This window comes from Protopterus annectens, chromosome 5.part0 (genome assembly GCF_019279795.1).
Source record: "Protopterus annectens isolate FY-2018-M chromosome 5.part0, PAN1.0, whole genome shotgun sequence".
In the NCBI taxonomy this organism is placed as follows: domain Eukaryota; kingdom Metazoa; phylum Chordata; order Ceratodontiformes; family Protopteridae; genus Protopterus; species Protopterus annectens.
Window position 1 is genome coordinate 45,871,455 of NC_056735.1, and position 20,253 is coordinate 45,891,707.

Below are 20,253 nucleotides of genomic sequence, written 5' to 3' on the forward strand. Positions count from 1 at the left end.
ATTAACAATAATACCCTAAGTACCTATGACGTGGTAAGGGATCTGGGAACACAAGTAGACTGCGACTTTAACATTGACCATCATGTGTCTACTATAGTGGGGAAGGATTTCTATATAGCACACTTGATTAGCAAAGGCATCGCCTCTAGAGCAAAACAGGTTATAACTCCTCTATACTTATCACTAATCAGTCCCACAAATGAGTACAAAGACCCTTTTGGCATGTACCATACAAAGCACCTGCAGCAACTGGAGAGACCTCAGAGATTTCCAACTAGGATCAAGGGACTCCAGCACGTGCCTTACACAGACCAACTAAAGTCACTGTCATTTTACTCTGTACCATATAGACTTTTTAGGGGAGACTTACGCCTGGGCTTACAGAGCAATCTCGGACCCAAACCTAATGAAGCTGCTGCACATCCGTAAATCAAACGGGACTAGAGCTACCCATTCCAAGGAGCTAAATATAGTCTGCGACGAACAGGATGTGCTGGAGGGACAGATTGGTCTCCCTGAAACTGCCTTGTCTTGGGAATAGGCCGCCAATTCATGTGAAGCACAGCATCTCTATGACACAGTTCAAAAGGTACCTGGATGAGTGGATGGGGAACCATAAATTCATATCGGAGATAGTGCCCGCAACCCTCCTGGACATAGGCAATCATTAATAAATATAGTCTTGGGTACTGACTAGAGTATTTATGGTACTACACTGGGATGAAACAGCTAGGCTTGAAATGATCTCTGGGTCAACAGCCTAGTAATCTCCTATGTCTTTGGAACAAAAGCTTGACAAATAGTACAGGATGTACGGTCGTGACAACATCCAAAACAAAACAAGCACTGCTCATAACAGTCTTTTTAAGTAATCTGTCTCTCACACAGGCAATTACTTTCCAGATGACAACATGAATCCCACAATAACACAGATGCAAAAGCAAAAAAGACTAAATCAAAACCCCCCAAAAGGGCAGTTATCTGACTGACTAGGTAACTAGCAATGGCTCTGGAGATCAGACCGACAATCAAAGATGGCATTCAGACTGGTGGCAAAGTACTACTGAGGATGATACATCTGGACATCACCTTTATGCCCTGTGCCTTGCACGGGGAGCATACCTGTGACATATGGCATATTGATAACCTAAAGACTGATATACTGTCTGGATGTTGGGCCACCATTGGAAGGGGATCCCATCATGTTAAGAAAACTGCAACAGTGAAATGGAAGGACATGAGGATATCTCACATGGGACAAAGCTGCGACTTTGAGACTGATGATAACTTCACACTTTGTCACACTTAAATGTTTCCGATCAAACAAATTGAAATATTAGACAAAGATAATTCAAGTAAACACAAAATGCAGTTTTTAAGTGATGATTAAGGAAAAAAAAAAGTATCCAAACCTACATGATCCTATGTGAAAAAGTAATTGCCCCCCCCCCCTTTTAAATCATGAACTAACTGTGGTTAATCACATTTTTGGGAAAGCTGAGTTCAATTTCACTAGCCATACCCAGGCCTGATTACTGCCAGACCTGTTGAAACAATAGATCACTTAAATATAACCTGTCAGATAAAGTGAAGTAGGCCAAAAGATCCCAAAAAAGGAAGACATCATGTCGTGATCTAAAGAAATTCCGGCACAGAGGAGAAACAAAATAATTGATATCTATCAGTCTGGAAAAGGTTATAAAACCATTTCTAAAGCTTTGGGACTCCAGCGAACCACGGTGAGAGCCATTATCCACAAATGGAGAAAACATGGAACAGTGGTGAACCTTCCCAGGAGTGGCCAGCCTACAAAAATTACCCCAAGAGCACAGCGACGACTCATCCAAGAGGTCACATCTAAAGAACTGCAGGCCTCACTTGCCTCAGTTAAGGTCAGTGTTCATGATTCAGCCATAACAAAGACACTGGGCAAAAATGGCATGTATGGCAGAGTTCCAAGGTGAAAACCACTGCTGACCAAAAAAGAACATAAAGGCTTGTCTCACTTTTGCCAAAAAACATCTTGATGATCCCCAAGACTTTTGGGAAAATATTCTGTGGACTGACAAAACAAAAGTTAAACTTTTTGGGAGGTGTACATCCCGCTACATCTGGTGTAAAAGTAAAGTACAGTTTTGTACCTACCATAAATGTAGATGTCCGAATTGGATAGCATCAGCAGTCATAACAACTGGGTTGTCCTGTCGTCAGGCAGCCCTTCAGTCGGCCGGATTCCAAAGTCCGGGTCCGGCTTCGGCTGATGTCACACTTCACCCGACGTCATCTCTGTTGGTCTTCGGGTATAAAAGCATCAGCCGACGCCATTTTCTTCAGTGTTTCTTGCCCCAGATGCCAGAAGCCCTATAGAAGGCTAAAAATTTTGGATAGATGCCAATGTTTCCAAAAGATAGAGGTAAACACAAAAATAAGCATGTATGTACATAAATACAAACAAATACACCATGAAAGAAATGGCCCCACTAGCTAGCTATTAGAAGGGTAAACACCCTAGGAGTACCACAGAGGGGAAGGAGGGAGGGTAATCCTGACTGCAGATGCTATCCAATTCGGACATCTACATTTATGGTAGGTACAAAACTGTACTATGTCCTTCATGGATGCATCTGCAGTCATAACAACTGGGTAGAATACCATAGCCAACTAGGGGAGGAGGATAAAAGTAGATTATGGTGTGTTTAGGATCCCTTGCAGGACAGCAGTGGCAAACCCTGCTCGGGATCTGGAATATAGAGGCAAATTATAATGCTTGGCAAATGTATGCACGGAGGTCCAAGTAGCCGCCTCAATAATGTCTTTGGTAGCCACTCCTCGTAAGAAGGCTGTGGTAGTGGCTGTTGCCCTTGTAGAATGAGGTCTTATGTTCTGTGGAATTGGTTTTCCATGGAAGGAGTAACAGAATCGTATGCAATTTCCTATCCATTTGGAGATTGTCTGTTTGGAAATAGCTTTTCCTTCCCTTCCTGTTGCATAGGCTACGAAAAGTTGGTCAGTCTTTCTGCTATTTTTTGTTCTGTCCAAGTAGTAGCGTAGCTGTCTATGTACATCCAAGGTATGCAGTATTCTTTCCCTCTGTTTTGTGGGTTGGGAAAGAAGGTAGGTAGGTGGATTGCCTGGTTTAAAGACACTCTGGATACCACCTTAGGCATAAATGTAGGATTAGTCCTCATGGACACTCTATCTTGGTGGAAGATTAGAAAGGGTTGCACTGCCATTAAGGCCTGTAGTTCTGAAACCCTCCTTGCTGAAGTAATTGCCAGTAGGAAAGCAGTTTTCCATGACAGGTGTTGTAGGTCTGCTGTTGCTGCTGGTTCAAAAGGTGATAGTGTCAATTTTTCTAGCACAAAGTTCAAGTCCCAAGCTGGCAATGGTGGTTTCCTTGGAGGTTTTACATTCTTGATTCCTCTGAGGAACTGCCTGAGCAAAGGGTGTGAAAAACAGGTGGATCAAAGCTGTATTCTGCTGAAATAGCTGATGCATGAATCTTGATGGAGGAGTAGGACAGGCCTGAATGAAGTAGTTCGCCAGATACTCCAGAATGTTAGGCATATCTATGTTTGATACATCTTTTCCTCTTTCAGAACTCCAAATGACAAACCTTTTCCATTTCCCAGCATAATTCCTTCTAGTTGAAGGCCTGCGTGCTTCAAGAATAATGTCTTTAACTCTTTGTGAAAGTTCTGTATTAGCAGCTGCTATGTGATGTTCCATGCAGTCAGTTGCAGCGTTTTAGGTTTGGATGCATGGTGCTGAAGTTGTTCTGAGTTAGCATCAAAGGCATCAGGGTATTGGCCACATATTGTTCGAGACATGCTCCTCAGCAGTGGGTACCAATGTTGTCTTGGCCAGTTTGGAGCTATCAGGATTATCCTTGGACGTTCCTCCTTGATTTTTAGTAGTACTTTGTGTATCAAGGGAAGAGGTGGGAATGCATATGCTGTTAGGCCTTTCCAGCTGAAGGAGAGCGAGTCCACTTTCCATGCTAGTGGGTGGAATGTCCTTGTGCAGAATTTTTTGAGCTGGTGATTGAGAGGTGATGCGAATAGATCTATCTGAGGCATTCCCCATTTCCTCGAGATGGTCTTGAAGATATCCGGGTGCAGCTGCCATTCGTGGGCATCCGATGTGGTCCTGCTTAACATATCTGCTAGAGAGTTTTCTTTTCCTGGCACAAATATTGCCTGTAACTGGATGTTGTAGCTGAGTGCCAGGGTCCACAGCTCCAAAGTCATTCTGCATAGGGGTAAGAATGAGTGCCTCCCTGTTTGTTGATGTACCACATGACTGTGGTGTTGTCTGTCCTTATCATCAAGTGGTCCTCCTTGAGGAATGGTCTGAACTTTTGGATTGCCAGTTTTACTGCCAGCATTTCTTTTAGGTTGATGTGCAGGTGAAGTTGGTCCTGTGTCCACAATCCTTGTACGCATTTGTCCAGCATATGCGCCCCCCCCCATCCTAGGTCTGAAGCATCTGTTGTGATGGTCTGGCTTGCTTGGCCCTTGCGAAAGGGCAGGCCTGGGTTTGACTGGCATGCCTGAGCCCACCATAGGAACTCCTGTTTTAAGCATGGTATTAGTGGGATTTCCGTTTCTAGACTGTGTCTGTGTTGGGACCATAAATTCTTTAGGTACCACTGTAGTTTTCTCATATGTAGTCTGGCAAATGGAACCAAGATTATGCATGATGCCATGAAACCCAAGGCCTGCAGTACCTTTCTTGCTGTTAACTTGTCCAGTTTTGTTAGTGCCAAGAAGTAAAGAGGGAGTTCTTTTTGTTTTTCTGTAGTTAGGAATGCCATTTGTCTTACTGTGTCCAATTCCGCTCCCAGGAAAGTCCTTGTCTGGGATGGTATCAGTCTTGACTTTTGTAAATTGACTGTGTATCCCAGTGCTTGAAGCAAGTAAATGACCCTTTGTAAATCTGTTGTCAGCTTGCTTTTGTTGTCCCCTTGTAGCAGGCAGTCGTCCAGGTATGGATAAATTTGAATTCCCTGTAGTCTGCAATGGGCGATTACTGATGCCAGGCATTTTGTGAATACTCTGGGCGCAGTAGATAAGCCAAAGGGCAATGCTGAGAATTGATAGTGCTCTGATCCTGCAAGAAATCTGAGGTGTCTTCTGCAGATTGGTCGAATGGAGACGTGCAGGTATGCCTCCTTGAGATCTAGAGTTACCAGCCAACACTCCTTGCCCAGCATGGGAAGAAGTTGCTGTAGGGTCAGCATTTTGAATTTTGGGACAATGATGTAAGTATTCAGGGCGGACAGGTCTAGAATTGGTCTCCAACTTTTTTCCTTTCTTGGAACTAGGAATAGTCTGGAGTAGAACCCCTTTCCTTGCTCTGCTGTTGGCACTTTCTCCACAGCTCTCATGTTTGCTAACTCCATTATCTGTTGTAGAGCCTCTGTCTTTTGATTTGGAGGTAGATTTGGCATTCCTCTTTTGTCTGGTAAAGTGTGGAAGTGGAACCGTAACCTTGATCTATGGTTCGTAAAATCCACTTGTCCTTTGTTATGTGGTGCCAGTTTTTTGAAAATAAGGTTAGCTTTCCGCCTAGAGGAGCTGCTATCTGTTCCCTGGTAGGCGGGTTTAGGATTAAGTCACTGTGGCTGTGTTGATGTAGTGGCAGGTGTTGAGTCTGTGCCTCTGTTGTTACCTTGCCACTGTCGTCCTCTGTAGGCACCTCCTCTGGATTGGTTTCTGCCTCTGGAACGCCTATTCCTGCCCCTTTGAGGTCTTGTGGAGTCAGGAAAGGACCAATTTTTGGCAGGCCAGTTCCTGCTAAACCTTGGGGGTTGAACCTGCAAGAAATCTTTAACTGTCTGGACTGATTTTGCCTTTTCTTCCATTTTCTTCATAACCTGCTGGGCAGGTGTACCAAACAAACTTGTTTTATCCATAGGAGCATCTAGCAATTTAGATTTAACATGATCCGGTAAAGCTTGCTCCTTTAGCCATGCATGCCTTCTAATTACAGTGCCAGTCATGGCTGATCTAAATGAAGCCTCCAGTGCATCATAGCCACATTTTAAAGAGTGGTTACTAACTTGCTGTATGTTATTTACCATTTCTAATACATATTTCTTATCAAGAGATTCATCAGTGGTTAGCTTTTTAGTTAACTGATCAAGCATAAACTCTTGGTATTGTATCATGTGAAACTGACAGTTTAAAGCTCTAGCTGAGAGAGTGGCTGAAGTGTAAACCTTTTTACCCCATCTGTCTAATGACCTTGCTTCCCTTTCAGAAGGAACAGGGTTTTTAGCTATGGTCGCGGCTACTGCCTTGGGACCCTGGGAAATAGTTTCGGGGTCTGCAAGAGGGGCCTTGTAAAGGTGGTGATGAGTATCTGGCACCCTGTAAAATCTGTCTGGTTTGGCAGGGGCTGGGGGTAAGGAATCTGGAGCGGAGCAGACATCATTGAAAGCATCACCCACCACAGAGAGAACAGGAGGTATAGCTAAGGGCCTGTGCTGTGGAAGGTGCAAAAAGGTCCTAAGTCTTTTCCTGGAGTCTGAAAAATCCTGTTGCTGCCATTGGAACTGTTCTCGCATGGCATGCAAGGTTTCCCCAATGGAGAATTCTTCTGGTGGGGAAGCAGCTGGAATGGATTCTTCAGCATCAGAATCTTCAAAATTGGAGAAAGGAGCCTCTGGCTGGTCAGTAATGTCTGATTCATCAGCAGAATCATCAGAGGACACTGGCTCATGGGGCTCTGCCCTAGGTCTCTTCTCTGGGGCTGAGAGGCCCTGTCTGGGTGAGATTGAGATCCTCTAATTAATGAAATTAAATCTTCTGCCAAAGTAAGCATTTGAGAACTGGAAGAGGGCCTGGTTGAGGGGTTTAACAGGCACTGTTTTAGTAGTCTTGGCTGCTTTAGCCCTGGCGAAGGCCTTAATGGACATGGCTGCTGGAGGCCTAGCAGCACCACGTGCTGGGGTAGAGACATCCAAGGGAATGGTGTCTGATAAGTCAGTGGTAAGCACCGTAGTGGGTAAAATTTCTGAGGCCGATTCAAGAGTGTTAGCAGGGACCTCAGTTGTAGAGATAGATTCAGCTGTATTTTGATCAGTTTTCTCGGTTTCGCCGAAACCGAGACACTCGCGGTTTGCTTAACCATGGTTTCGCCGAAACCGCGGACCGCGAGTGTCGGTCTTTTCTTTGCGTTTTGGCAGAATGCGAGTCGGAGGATCCGACGGCATAATGTACGCAAAATCAGAACCGAAAACTGTTCTGCAAACTCCGACCGACGCCTAAGCGTGTCGGTTGAAAGAAGCACAGGACGAACAGGCTGCTACGTCGTGGGCTGGGCCTAAGCAAGGCAGGCAGTAAGAGTGGAAATCTTTATGAGGTATTTGTTTCCCACAGGTTAAACAATTATTAACTTTTTCTGACATCGGCTGAGGCAAGAAAGAGTCCCCAACGGGGTACTTAGCTTTAGAAGTCTTCGAAGTAGTATTCGGTAGAAGTAATCTCTGGATCCGACCGACCGGCACTTGCGAACAGCTTCTGCTTCGGGCGCCACGCGGCAAGAAAGACTGAAGAAAATGGCGTCGGCTGATGCTTTTATACCCGAAGACCAACAGAGATGACGTCAGGTGAAGTGCGACATCAGCCGAAGCCGGACCCGGACTTTGGAATCCGGCCGACTGAAGGGCTGCCTGACGACAGGACAACCCAGTTGTTATGACTGCAGATGCATCCATGAAGGACATCACAGCATTTCAGAAAAAGAACATCATGTCAACAGTCAAACATGGTGGTGGTAGTGTGACAGTCTGGGGCTGCTTTGCTGCTTCTGGACATGGACAACTTGCTATGATTGATGGAACCATGAATTCTGCTCTCAACCAAAAAATCCTTAAGGAGAATGTTCTGCCATCAGTTCATGACCTCAAGCTGAAGCACACGCACGACAATGATCCAAAACACACCAGCAAGTCCACCTCTGAATGCCTTAAAAAAAAGCAAAATTAAGGCTTTGGAGTGGCCTAGTCAAAGTCTGGACTTGAATCCAACTTGAGATGCTGCGGCATGACCTTAAAAAGGCTGTCCATGCTTGGAAACTCTCCAATATTTTGATTTTCTTGATGTACTGGAAAATATTAGGATTCCACCAAACACCCTAATAATGGGCAATTTCAATTACCCCACCATTAACTGGGAAAACTACTCATGCACCAACTCCTTCGCTCAACACTTTCTGGAATTCATAAACTCCAATGCCCAGGATCAACAATATCCTAGATCTAGTCATTACCAACATGAGTGACCGGTGTTCCACACCTGAAGTCAACGCCTCATTGGTCCGACCTGACCATAAGCTAATTACCCTAGATATCCACATCCTGTCCCCCCCCCCCCATTAAGGAAACCATGGTAAAAAATTTCTCCAAAGCCAACTTCATGCTTCTCAAGACAGAAGTTGTGAACTTCATGACACCCATGCAGATGGACAACACAGTTACAACTACTGAATCCTACACAATTGTACTTTATAAGCACTTACATGAGTGCATGGATTGTGCTATCCCAAACAGAACCAAGACGCTATCCTCCAAAAAAAGGAAGCCAATCTGGTGGTCCCCTGCCATAAACAAACTGTACAATAGAAGGAAGAAACTGTTGCAAAAGAGAGAAAAATCCCACGAGTGGAGGAGCTCCCTGGTCAGCCTCGGTAAGAAGCTGAGATCCCTGATAAAATCCTTCAAAGCTAGTTACGAAAACAAAATCGCCACTGATTCTAAAGACAACCACAAAGCATGGTTTCAGTGCTAACTTTACCCCCCCTCACCCCCTAAAGAGCCCATTTCTATACCAGAAGAATGCAAAGTTCCTGTAATCACGGCTGCACAGGTAAAAACCACACTCTCCAAAGCCAAGAACACAGCATCCATGGGACCAGACAACATCCCAGGCTGCGTTCTACACTAACTACAGAACGAACTGGCACCCCACCTAAGTACCATGTTCAATCATAGCCTCACCTCAGGCTTTGTGCCTGCTGAATGGCACACGGCAACGGTTATCCCACTCCACGAGGGGGGGAGCCACCACGGACCCTGGGAACTACCACCCCATTAGCCTGACTAGCCTGGTCTGCAAGGCCATGGAACGTATCATCATGGAACTTATAAACAAAGACATTGGTAATCTCCAAACTCTAGACCCCACCCAGTTCGGGTTTGTAAAAGGCAGATCATGTCTCCTAAACCTGACAGACTTCTTTGAAGCAGTCACCAAAGCCGTAAACAAGGGTAAGGTGGTTCACACAGCCTATCTAGAGCTTGCCAATGCTTTCGGCACCATCCCCCACTCTGTAATTATAGATAAACTCACCAAACTAGGTATAAATCCCTACGTCACAAGATGGTTTCCCAACTCGCTCACTGACAGATCCCGCACTGTGAAAGTAGCAAACTCCAAATCCGACTTCAGACCAGTGACAAGTGGAGTACCACAGGGTTCAGTCCTGGGTCCTCTCCTGTTTGGTATCTACTTCTCTGAAGTACAGGCTAACACAGAAGGTCTTTGGCTAACAAAGTTCGCAGATGACGGCAAACTAGGAGCCATAATCGAAACTCCTAACGACGTGGATATCCTACAAAAGGGCCTCACTGAGACAGATGCCTGGTCTCAAGCTCAATGCCAAAAAGTGCACCGTCATCCCCTTTGGTAAAAACTCTGTACCCATGAACTACAACATAGGCGGTAGCATACTTACCGAAAGTGTGATAAGAGACCTTGGGACACAGGTGGCCAGTAGTCTCTCCTTTGATAATCACATTGCCATAGTAGTCAGGAAATCCTTCTACGTGGCACACCTCATCACAAAAGGTTTCTCATTCAGAAAAAAAAAGAGGTCATTGTTCCCCTCTACTCATCACTCATTAGACCCATTATAGAGTACAACGCCCCTTTTGGTATGTACCTCACAAGATATCTACAACAACTGGAAAGGCCGCAGAAATACCTCACGAAGAGGATTACCGGCCTCAAACAGATGCCCTACGCAGACCGTCTCAAAAAACTCCAGCTTTACTCCGTCGCATATCGCCTACACAGAGGTGATCTCTGCCTAACATACAAAGCTATGTCAAATCCAGAGCTGTTGGACATGCTCCACTTAAAGAAATCCCAATCCCTCCGAGCTACACTCTCTAGAGACATAAACCTTGTCACCACAATAAACAGAACATGCCGGAGGGATAGATTCCTGTCCCAGAGACTTCCCACACTCTGGAATAAACTACCTATCTATATCAAACAAAGCCTCCTCATTAGCACTCTTCCAAGAAAAATCTTGATGATTGGATGGGAAATAGGAAATTCACCCCAGGGATCACCTCTGTGGCTCTGCTCGACAGTGGCACAGGAAAATAATTTTCTTGGGTGGCAAAAGCCAGGGTACCTTTTTGGCTAGGCTTGTATAGGCCCCAGGGCCGATAGCCTAGTACCTACCTATGAATATGGCTGAATTAAAACAATCCTGCAAAGAAGAGTGGGCCAAAATTCCTCAACAGCGATGTGAACGACTCATTACCAGTTATCGCAAATGCTTGATTGCAGTTGTTGCTGCTACGGGTGGCACAGCCAGTTATTAGGTTTAGGGGGCAATTACTTTTTCACACAGGGCCATGTAGGCTTGGATATTTTTTTTCCTTAAGTAAAATCATCACTTAAAAACTGCATTTTGTGTTTACTTGGGTTATCTTTGTCTAAAATTTATATTTGTTTGATGATCTGAAACATTTAAGTGTGACAAACATGCAAACAAATAAGAAATCAGGAAAGGGGCAAATCCTTTCCCATTGCACTGTATGTGAACAGTCACTGGTGAACAGTGCCGGTTTAAGTTATTGCATTATGGGAAAATAAGACGGTCAAAAAATGTTTTTCAGCTACATTTCATACTTACGCCCTTCCAGGGTCTCACCTCGGAGGGGCATGAAGTGCTGATGTTGTCCATATGGTGCAGAAGCCTTCTGATCTGGGCTTCTGCTCCTTAATCATCACACTCACAGTCACAGTCAAAGCAGTGGCACTAACAAAAACAAAATACAATGACACCGAATGAACACTAACAACAACACTTAATGAATAATCACCGTAATAGTTAATTACTTTTGTTGAGGTACTCATCTTGTAACTCAGCTTTTCATTTCTCTGCTATAATGTGCCTCCCAGCACTGTCACCCTATTTCCAACCACAGCTGCCCACAGAATCACATCATCACTCTGCTAGGTGTGATAATGTGACAAAGTTTGCACGAACTGCATACAGCATGCATGCTAACTTACCCTTCTTCAAATTGTTATTTTTCTTGAAAAATTCTTTTTTTTTTAAGATAAGAATGTGGAAAATTTGCAACCAAATGTTAGCCCGCTGACGTCAAATTTAGTTAAGTCAATCAGAGCTTTGAACTTGATCTTTAAGGATGTGTCACAAATAATCCATTATGGCATTCCCCCTCCCAACTTCCTTTCACAAACACATAGCAGAGCATGTTTTTCTGATGTACATTGAATAAATGTAAAGTTACTAACTAAAGACCATCTATGGCCAAGAGTTGCAGCTAGACTTCTCCACGTTTACTACTATCTTATCATTTCATTAACCCCATCGAGGCATTATTTAACCTCTCTGATGTCCTATAATGCACAAACAGATTTCTGGGTGTCATATCACCTAGTCTGCAGTACTGTCTCTTTAAATCCACCTTCAGTCATTGCTCCTACCAACTGCCACACTTGCCTGCTATCCCTGGCCTTCCATCACTTTATCTCCTTATCTGCTTCTAGCAATTAGACACACCAAAACCAATCTCACTTTTTAAAAACCATCGCATCCTGCTAGCATTTGACACTGGCCATTCCCACCACACACCAAAATACAGCTTAGATGCTAACAAACCTCGCCTGCCCCGCCTCTGTCCCACTTTAGATCACCCCGCCAAGCCTATATCTTTTGTACTACATTTTCTTTCAAAGTGCAAACACCATAACACATTTTTTTCATTCATGCAATGTCGCATCCACCATATCTGACAATCAAATGCAAGTCTCTCTGGATAACAGTTCCCCTCCAACTGCGATCAGCACAGCAGTCTCAGTGCCACAGCACACATGCTGATCTTACTTTTCAACCTCGGTTTGGCACGCACAGAAGGTAGTAAGGTACAAGATACAGCCCTCACCTTCATTGTGTGCACTGGCCAACTATAGGAGTACTTGATGGTGTGTTCTGGTCAGCTATGGGAGTAAGCAGGGCAGCTGTACTATGGATTTGAAAATCAGGAACTAGGACACAAAAGACAGTGTAAGCAGGTTTACAACCAGACAGGGGAATAACTGGCTGGCCACTACAGTGAAGGGCACTAGAACCTACCTGCCTCAATAGCCTGGGGTCAAGTTAACACCAAGCATCTGCTCTGAAGTAGAATCTCGAGAGTATCTGCTGAAAATTCTCAAGTGTGGACAGGTCCACAAGGTTGAATCTCTCCTGGTATGCAGCAAATCCAAAGCTAGGCACACAAACCTGACTGGGGAAAAGAGCACAGGGGGACTCACCTACAAGCCGTGAACAGGCACCTTTACAGGATCTGAATGTGCATTCCTTGGCGGACAGGAGGAAATGAAGGAAGAATGGAGTCTAGCAGGAAGGACAGAGTAGAAAACACACTACTTTACAGAAAAAAGGGACATCTCAATCAGGAAGCACTGTGATGAGGCTGGAAAAGGAAAAGCAGACTTGACGGGGAAGAACTTCTTCAGAGACGAGTACTTTTTAATTTTATTTTATTTATTTATTTTTTGCTGACCGAGAAAGTCCGACTAGGTTCCACAGAGCCTGTTTTCAGTGGAGGCCCGGGGAGAAATGCTCCAGATGCATGTCTTTGGAATGTGGGAGGAAACCCACGCAAACACAGGGAGAACATGCAAAACTCCACACAGAAGGCACCCCAGCCGAGAATCGAACCGGAGAACCTCTTGCTGTGAGGCGACAACGTAAATTAATGGACTTCTAAGATCTATGTTTTAACAAGCACTGTTCATTAAATTCCCACATATGAAAATCTTGCTGTGAGGCGACAACGTTAACCGCTGCACGAGTACTGAACAACAATAAACTAACAAAAAGGACTGGAATTCTTACGTTTATAGAGAATCAGATAAAATTCAGATTTGAAGAAGTACTCTTATGTATGAAAGCGCTAATTTTTTATTTTATTTATTCAATCAGTGCGTTTTATTGAATTCATTAGATTTTCTTGCACTACTGCAATTTGGTTTATTTTGATACATTCAGATAAAATTCCTACATTCAACTAAGCAAAGAAGGGTGCGGACCACAGACACTTGTGCCTTCTCCAATTAGCCATGACTGGCATTTCCATGTACTTGTGGTTTGGATGTATGATGCAACCAAATAAAAGTGGACTATAGAAATGAATGGACTTCTAAGATCTATGTTTTAACAAGCACCGTTCATTAAATTCCCACATATGAAAATCACACGTGTATTATTTACAGGCTGCAATCCATGTTGGCCTCACTGAGAAATCAAACTGTCTTTCATTTTCTTGAAAAAGTCAAGGTAGTGGCTTTGTTACCTAGGTTTACGAGTAATAACTAGGCTAATACCTCCATGGGGCCTTTTAACCATTAGACATGCTTCCCAAAGGTGAGAATCAGGCTTTGTATCTTGTGTCTGCAAGGTAAACCCCTTAACCATTATGCGAGCCCACAACCGTGGTTATTAAATCTCTGGAAATTCTTCACCCGTTTCCCTCAAAAGCACCAAGAAAACATCTCATTCTCCAAGCATTTCAGAAGCTTACCACAACCCATTTTACACAGGAACCCTGATAAAATGTTCTGGCACACTGCTCATTGTTACGTTGTGGATGTGCTTAAATATTTCCACACTGTACACAATGACATTCTAAGAGCCACTTTCAGTGTTTGTACTTCCACATTTACAGCCACAGATAGTAACCTAGCTATGAATTTTTTTTTCTGTCTTCCTATGGTGCCAATTACTATGACAGCTTAAAAAGTGCAAGCCGTTAATTTAACATTATGACCTTGTTATAACTAGGCTACTTCATAATCACTCGTCTTCAGTGCTAATACTGTAAACATTTACGCTGCAGCAGAATGTGTAACAACGTTTACCTTAACTGGAATTTTCTGTGTCAAAATGTATCAAGCAGAACACGATTTGTATACTACTTCATGTACTTACTGTGCATGCTTTTTGTTCTTTAAACACACAAGTAACACTGTATCGCTATAACAAAATATTGTTTTTGCTGTATGAAAACAACCTACGTTGGCTAGGTCCCAACCACCTACCCATTTCTTGACTACAGAATATCAAAGTGGAAACGATGCAAAACACAAGCCATCGGCATCTTCATACATATTAGTGGATGTCAACAAACCAGTCTCAGTCATTGGTTTATGGTGCTTTGCTGGTAACCTCTGCGTGCGGCCCACTTGGTAATATAAATCAGGCAAATACTGGGTATTAAGATCAAACATATTAATTCAGACAGCTGTGGAAAATACAAGACATATTGTTGTGTACTCTTCCTGGCACGACATGATAGAATATTTTAAAACGGTACCAACGGCAATGGAAACAGGCAACACACACACACACAGATGCACACACACAGATGCACACACACAGAGAGACACACACACACCTCAGATGCATCACATTGTAGTGGTACCTATCCACTCCATCATATAGTCCAGTTATTAACATTTTTCAGTGTGTGGACAAGCAAGACAACCTCACAAATTGTGTGTGTTTACATAAAGCCTACCACCAGGGATGCCAGAGTCACTAATGCAATTTTCATGTTAATGATGGAACATTAACAAAGCCTAACATACAACATTTCTAGTAAGTACAAATGAGTTAATGTTGCTCAATCACCACTCTGACTACAATCACTGATTAGGAAAAGCATTTCAGGGAAAAACAGTGTATATGTGTGTGCGTGTATATATATATATATATATATATATATATATATATATAGTCCATAGGTAGGTACTAGGCTATTGGCCCAAGGGCCTACGTAAGCCTAGCCAACAAGGTTCCCTGGCTTACGCCACCCAAGAAAGCTATTTTCCTGTGCCATTGTTGAGCAGAGACACAGAAGTGATCCCTGGGGTGCATTTCCTATTTCCCATCCACTCATCAAGTGGATGGGAAACCTATATATACAGTCTGATGTTCCACCAGCTACCTGCACAAGCCTGAAGGACAGGAAAAATACTAGGCCTCAGTTCATGCAATAGTTACAGTACATGCATATCTACATGATGACCTTCTAGTGCAACTAATTCTGGCAACAGTCTGTAGAAATCTTTCACAGTGCATTTCTTCATCTAGCAGCAAAAGTGCAACTGTTTTAACACTTAGTAAACACATCCAGAGAAAACTGAAACTGTGCCACTTTTAGACAGCTATCCAATAACTTATGAATCTTGTGCTACAGATTTGGTCACTTAAGTACCTTAAGCACCTGTCACCAATACAGTTTACAAAGTCCTTACTACTACATATGGTACTCCACTCTAAAACTTGTAAGAAAATGTTAACATTTCTCAGCATGTGCACTGTCTACTAGAAGCAAGCCACATGCACCATGCAACCAACTCCTGTGGGAATACTGTAATAAACCGTGCAGAATTAAGTGATGGCCTTGATTTGTAACTCAGAACACTGACACTGCACAGTACACTCCCTGCATCAAAGTGACTGACCAACATTTGACACTTTTCCTAAAACAAACTACTACAAGCCTGCGCACAATGGGATTGCAGTACATCTGAAACAAGTGAGCTACATCAAAAACAAGCCTATGACATACACAGGAACAACACTCTGAACTAAAGGGGTCCATTCTCCCCCTCTTTTTTTGCATGGGCTCTTTCCAGGGAGCTCTCCAGACCAGCCCAGACTGCAAGATCTCACCTTCAAAAGCATCAGTACTGTTAGCAGACCCCATGATGAGTGATACTAACCATTACACTCCCTACTATGCATAGTGTTAGCAGACCCCATGATGAGCGATACTAACCATTACACTCCCTACTATGCACAGTGTTAGCAGACCCCGTGATGAGCGATACTAACCATTACACTCCCTACTATGCATAGTGTTAGCAGACCCCATGATGAGCGATACTAACCATTACACTCCCTACTATGCACAGTGTTAGCAGACCCCGTGATGAGCGATACTAACCATTACACTCCCTACTATGCATAGTGTTAGCAGACCCCATGATGAGCGATACTAACCATTACACTCCCTACTATGCATAGTGTTAGCAGACCTCATGATAAGCGATACTAACCATTACACTCCCTAATATGCACAGTGTTAGCAGACCCAGTGATGAGCGATACTAACCATTACACTCCCAACTATGCATAGTGTTAGCAGACCCCATGATGAGCGATACTAACCACTACACTCCCTACTATGCGTAGTGTTAGCAGACCCCATGATGAGCGATACTAACCACTACACTCCCTACTATGCAGTGTTAGCAGACCCCGTGATGAGTTATACTAACCATTACACTCCCTACTATGCATAGCGTTAGCAGACCCCATGATGAGTGATACTAACCACTACACTCCCAACTATGTGTAGTGTTAGCAGACCCCATGATGAGCAATACTAACCATTATACTCACTATGCCCCACCCTGCATGAAAGTGGGGACTTCCTCATTGTGCTTCTGGGGTCATTCTGGAAGACTACCATGTAGCCAACAGATCCTGGGTTACAGCCCAGCTGTTACAGCGAAAGGAGCTGCCAAACAGCAAAAGTTCTCAAATCACTATTTTATTTTGCAGCACAGAAAACACAGTCATGCAATGTTATCAAGCTGTCCAGGCCATATGCCACTTTCTTTTAAAGAAAAAATGTGTACAAATGTGACCACTACAGGTGTGTGGACTTGAGCCACCCCACCAAAGATGAAACACAGCCCACCAAAAAGAGATGAAACACAGCCCACCAAAAAGAGATGAAACACAGCCCACCAAAAAGAGATGAAACACTGCAGACAGCCCACAGAAAGTTTTTCTGCCATATTGCTGCCATACTAGAGTCCATTCCAAAACCTGGCCACCAGCAATGTGTACGTATATAACCAATCATTGGCAAACCAACTATCAAACTGCATAAAAAAAGACAAGTCATTTCTGTTTCAGAGACCAGGGCAAGGTTGGGTTTAACAATTAAATTAAACGAAGCAACTATTACTCCTACAGGACTTTGGGAATGACAGCGGCTTATGGTCTCCATTACACTGCAGAAGTAGCCACATAGTGCAGGATTACTTAACAGAAATACGTTGACAATGCTTCTAAATAAATATACAAACTAAATTGTAAAGTAAATGCTATAAAATAAAGCATCAAGTGTTGTAAAAGTATGCCGACACTACATGTCTTTTTTTTTTCTTTTTATTTGAAGACATTCATTACTTAGCTTTGGCCCCACAGGCTAGCTTATGGGGTAACAACATAACTGGCATCAAATCTATATAAAATCATCACAAAATAGAAACTGCAAGTTTACTAAGAAACTATTTAAAACAACTCACAAGTTGTGACCATGAAAAAAGACAAGACCAGAAAAGCCTTAATGTATAAAGAAACCTAGTAACCTATAACTCACTGCTCTATTTATTCCCTTTCCACACCTATCTGAAGCCCAGTTTGACCTAGGGTTCCTCTTGACATCAGTCTTGTGAGCCTGTTTTGTGCATGGGACAAAGGGAAAATAAAGGTGAGGGTAATTCTGACAGTAGTGCAGGAAATGTTACCTGGGCATTTTTACCTGGTTTCACTGTTCTCTCCAGGATATACTCCTTGACTTGTGACTTACACACAGGCCAAGGTAGATCAGACTTGCTGCAGTGACTAGAAAAATATCCATATGTCTTCACTCCACATGGGTTCTTTTTACACCAATGTGGCCATGTAAACTGGCCCTCAAACCTGAATAACACTGGCCTACTAGACATGGTCAGAAAGAATTACACTGAGTTAGGAATAAGGCTGAACTAATCTACAACATACACTTTTAGCTTACCTCTGACTGACAACCCTGGCAGTAGCTAGTTGCAAGACAGAACTATTTCTGCTGGTTTACAAAAGTTAAATATAGCTGGTTGAGTTAGTGAGACTTGTTTTAAACGTCTGTTCTCAGAAGTACCCAGTGGAAATGCTAGCACAAAAGTTCTGCTTTCAGTATCAGGATTTGTTCCCTTTAGAAAAGTGTGTACTGCATTCCTAGAAAGGAATGGTTCTTTTTGTCTCTCCTGATGAACGCACTGTACTCACCCAGCCTTGCCTGAGAAAGAGGGACATTCACATTCCGTAAGAATGAAGTCAAGCCATGATTCCACAACAAGCTCCGAGTTTCCTTCTTAGCCTTTCACACACAACTGCATAAAAAAAAATCCACAATGGAGGAAAATAACTAACAAAAAAATAAACCATCAGCTTCAACACCCCAAAGTCCACCTTCTTCTTCTCCACGACAAAGCACTGTACACAGCAGACAGACACACAGGAACAAGCCAGTAAGCAATCCCCTTCTCCCAGACAAAACTTTCTGCTTAGGACTCCAAGTTGGTTTAAGTTTTTTTTTTTTTTTTTCAAAGCAGTTCCTGCTGCCCCAAAGCGATGGGGGAGGGGAAGGATAATCTGAGAGCCTGGCTGACTGTTCCTCTCTCAAAAGCCAGGACCCCCTCCCCCCACCACCTCAATAGCTGTGAAACGACTTTGCACAGCTCTGCCTCCTTACTATGTAAAAACAGAACAGGGATACAGTCTGGCAGGATTTTTGAGAGGACAGAACTCAACACGGCCTAGTCTCTCAGACCGGACTGAACTAAGAATACACTTCAGTCTCTCTGTTCAAGTCAAACATAAGCTCAACAAGGCACAGCCCTCTCATTGTGTAATAACACAACAACATACCTCTCAACCTTTTGTCACTGAAAGGCAGAGGCGCACACACTCTATCTGGAAAATAGTAAAGTGCCAGCCCACATGAGTGGGAAACAATCAAACATGGAGATTTTAAATTCACAACACTGAGGAACTCGGTGTCTTTGTAAACATTACGAGTGCAACCTATTTACTATGCTGTAAAATTGAGTGAAGAGACTATAAAGCACCTTTTCTACTAAAGTTCTCTCTAAAATAAAGTGCATCTGAGAAGTAAAACAATGAATATATTTTAAAGGGAGTCTGTTGAAAAGCATGTGAAGGAGATACAGACTTCAGTTCAGCCCATAACAAGCCTTTTCCTATTTTCCGCACCATACCCTGTACAGGAAAATCAGAAGGGGGAAAACACCTCTGAAAAATACCCATTTTTAAGTATACAAGACTGTAATAATAAACACTAGGATCCACACTATTACTTTTTCAATCACCTCCCCTCACACTGCACCAAAGTGTAGGGGAAGTAATAATACTCACCAACCCCCCAGTCATCTGCCAATCAAAGATCATTTACACAGTACATAAGGTGAAAGGAGAGTAAGGGGATGCTGTAAAAGCAGTAGGTGGAGAGCTGCCAGATAAGTCGTGTGCATTTACACACGTGTGTGTGCGTGTGTGTGGGGTCACTTATCAGTTTACTGACAGACTCCTGCTGGACTGATCATAATACATTTTTCAGAGATGAGCTGTAACACTAACAAAGTTCAGTACTGTGCTCAGGGTCCTTGCATTCACAGGTAGGAGACCACTGAGGAGCCTCATCCAAATTTCCATCTGTTACAAAGCAATGGCTGGTTAAAATCTGCAAAGTCACAGAGTAAACAAAACTGAAGATGGAGAGAATCAAACCCTGGACTCCATGAAGCAGGTAGTTAACAAGCTCATGGTCTTAATCCTCTACATTAAGCATCAAAAAATTCAAGTTACAATGCATGAAAGTGGATGCCAAGGAGGCTTCCGCCTTATGGCTAAGTATAGATGCAATAATGCCTGCTTGGGACTCCATCCATCCATAACACCTTTTTCCTATTTTTTTTTGCACATGGGGTCGGGGTGTCACTTCAACTGTGACAACTTAGAGCCAAAGTTTACACTGCTGGGTGGCTAGCTCTGCCGTAGCAGTTTTTCCATACCACACCCACATGCACACCCCCCCACCCACACAACCATCCACCC

At 43.4% G+C, this 20,253-nt stretch overlaps 1 protein-coding gene across 4 annotated transcripts in view; it reads right to left on the minus strand.

Moving 5' to 3' along the window:
• BCL9 (BCL9 transcription coactivator) overlaps positions 1 to 20,253 on the minus strand; it is a 1,690,791-nt gene that overhangs the window by 717,756 nt on the left and 952,782 nt on the right. The window contains exon 1 of one of the 4 annotated variants that reach the window (XM_044072111.1): positions 18,406 to 18,986. The exons of the other annotated variants lie outside the window; for them this stretch is intronic. The gene's annotated coding sequence lies outside the window, so the exon portion shown is untranslated. Of the gene's footprint in view, positions 1 to 18,405; positions 18,987 to 20,253 lie in introns of those variants that run through there. 4 annotated transcript variants of the gene reach the window in all.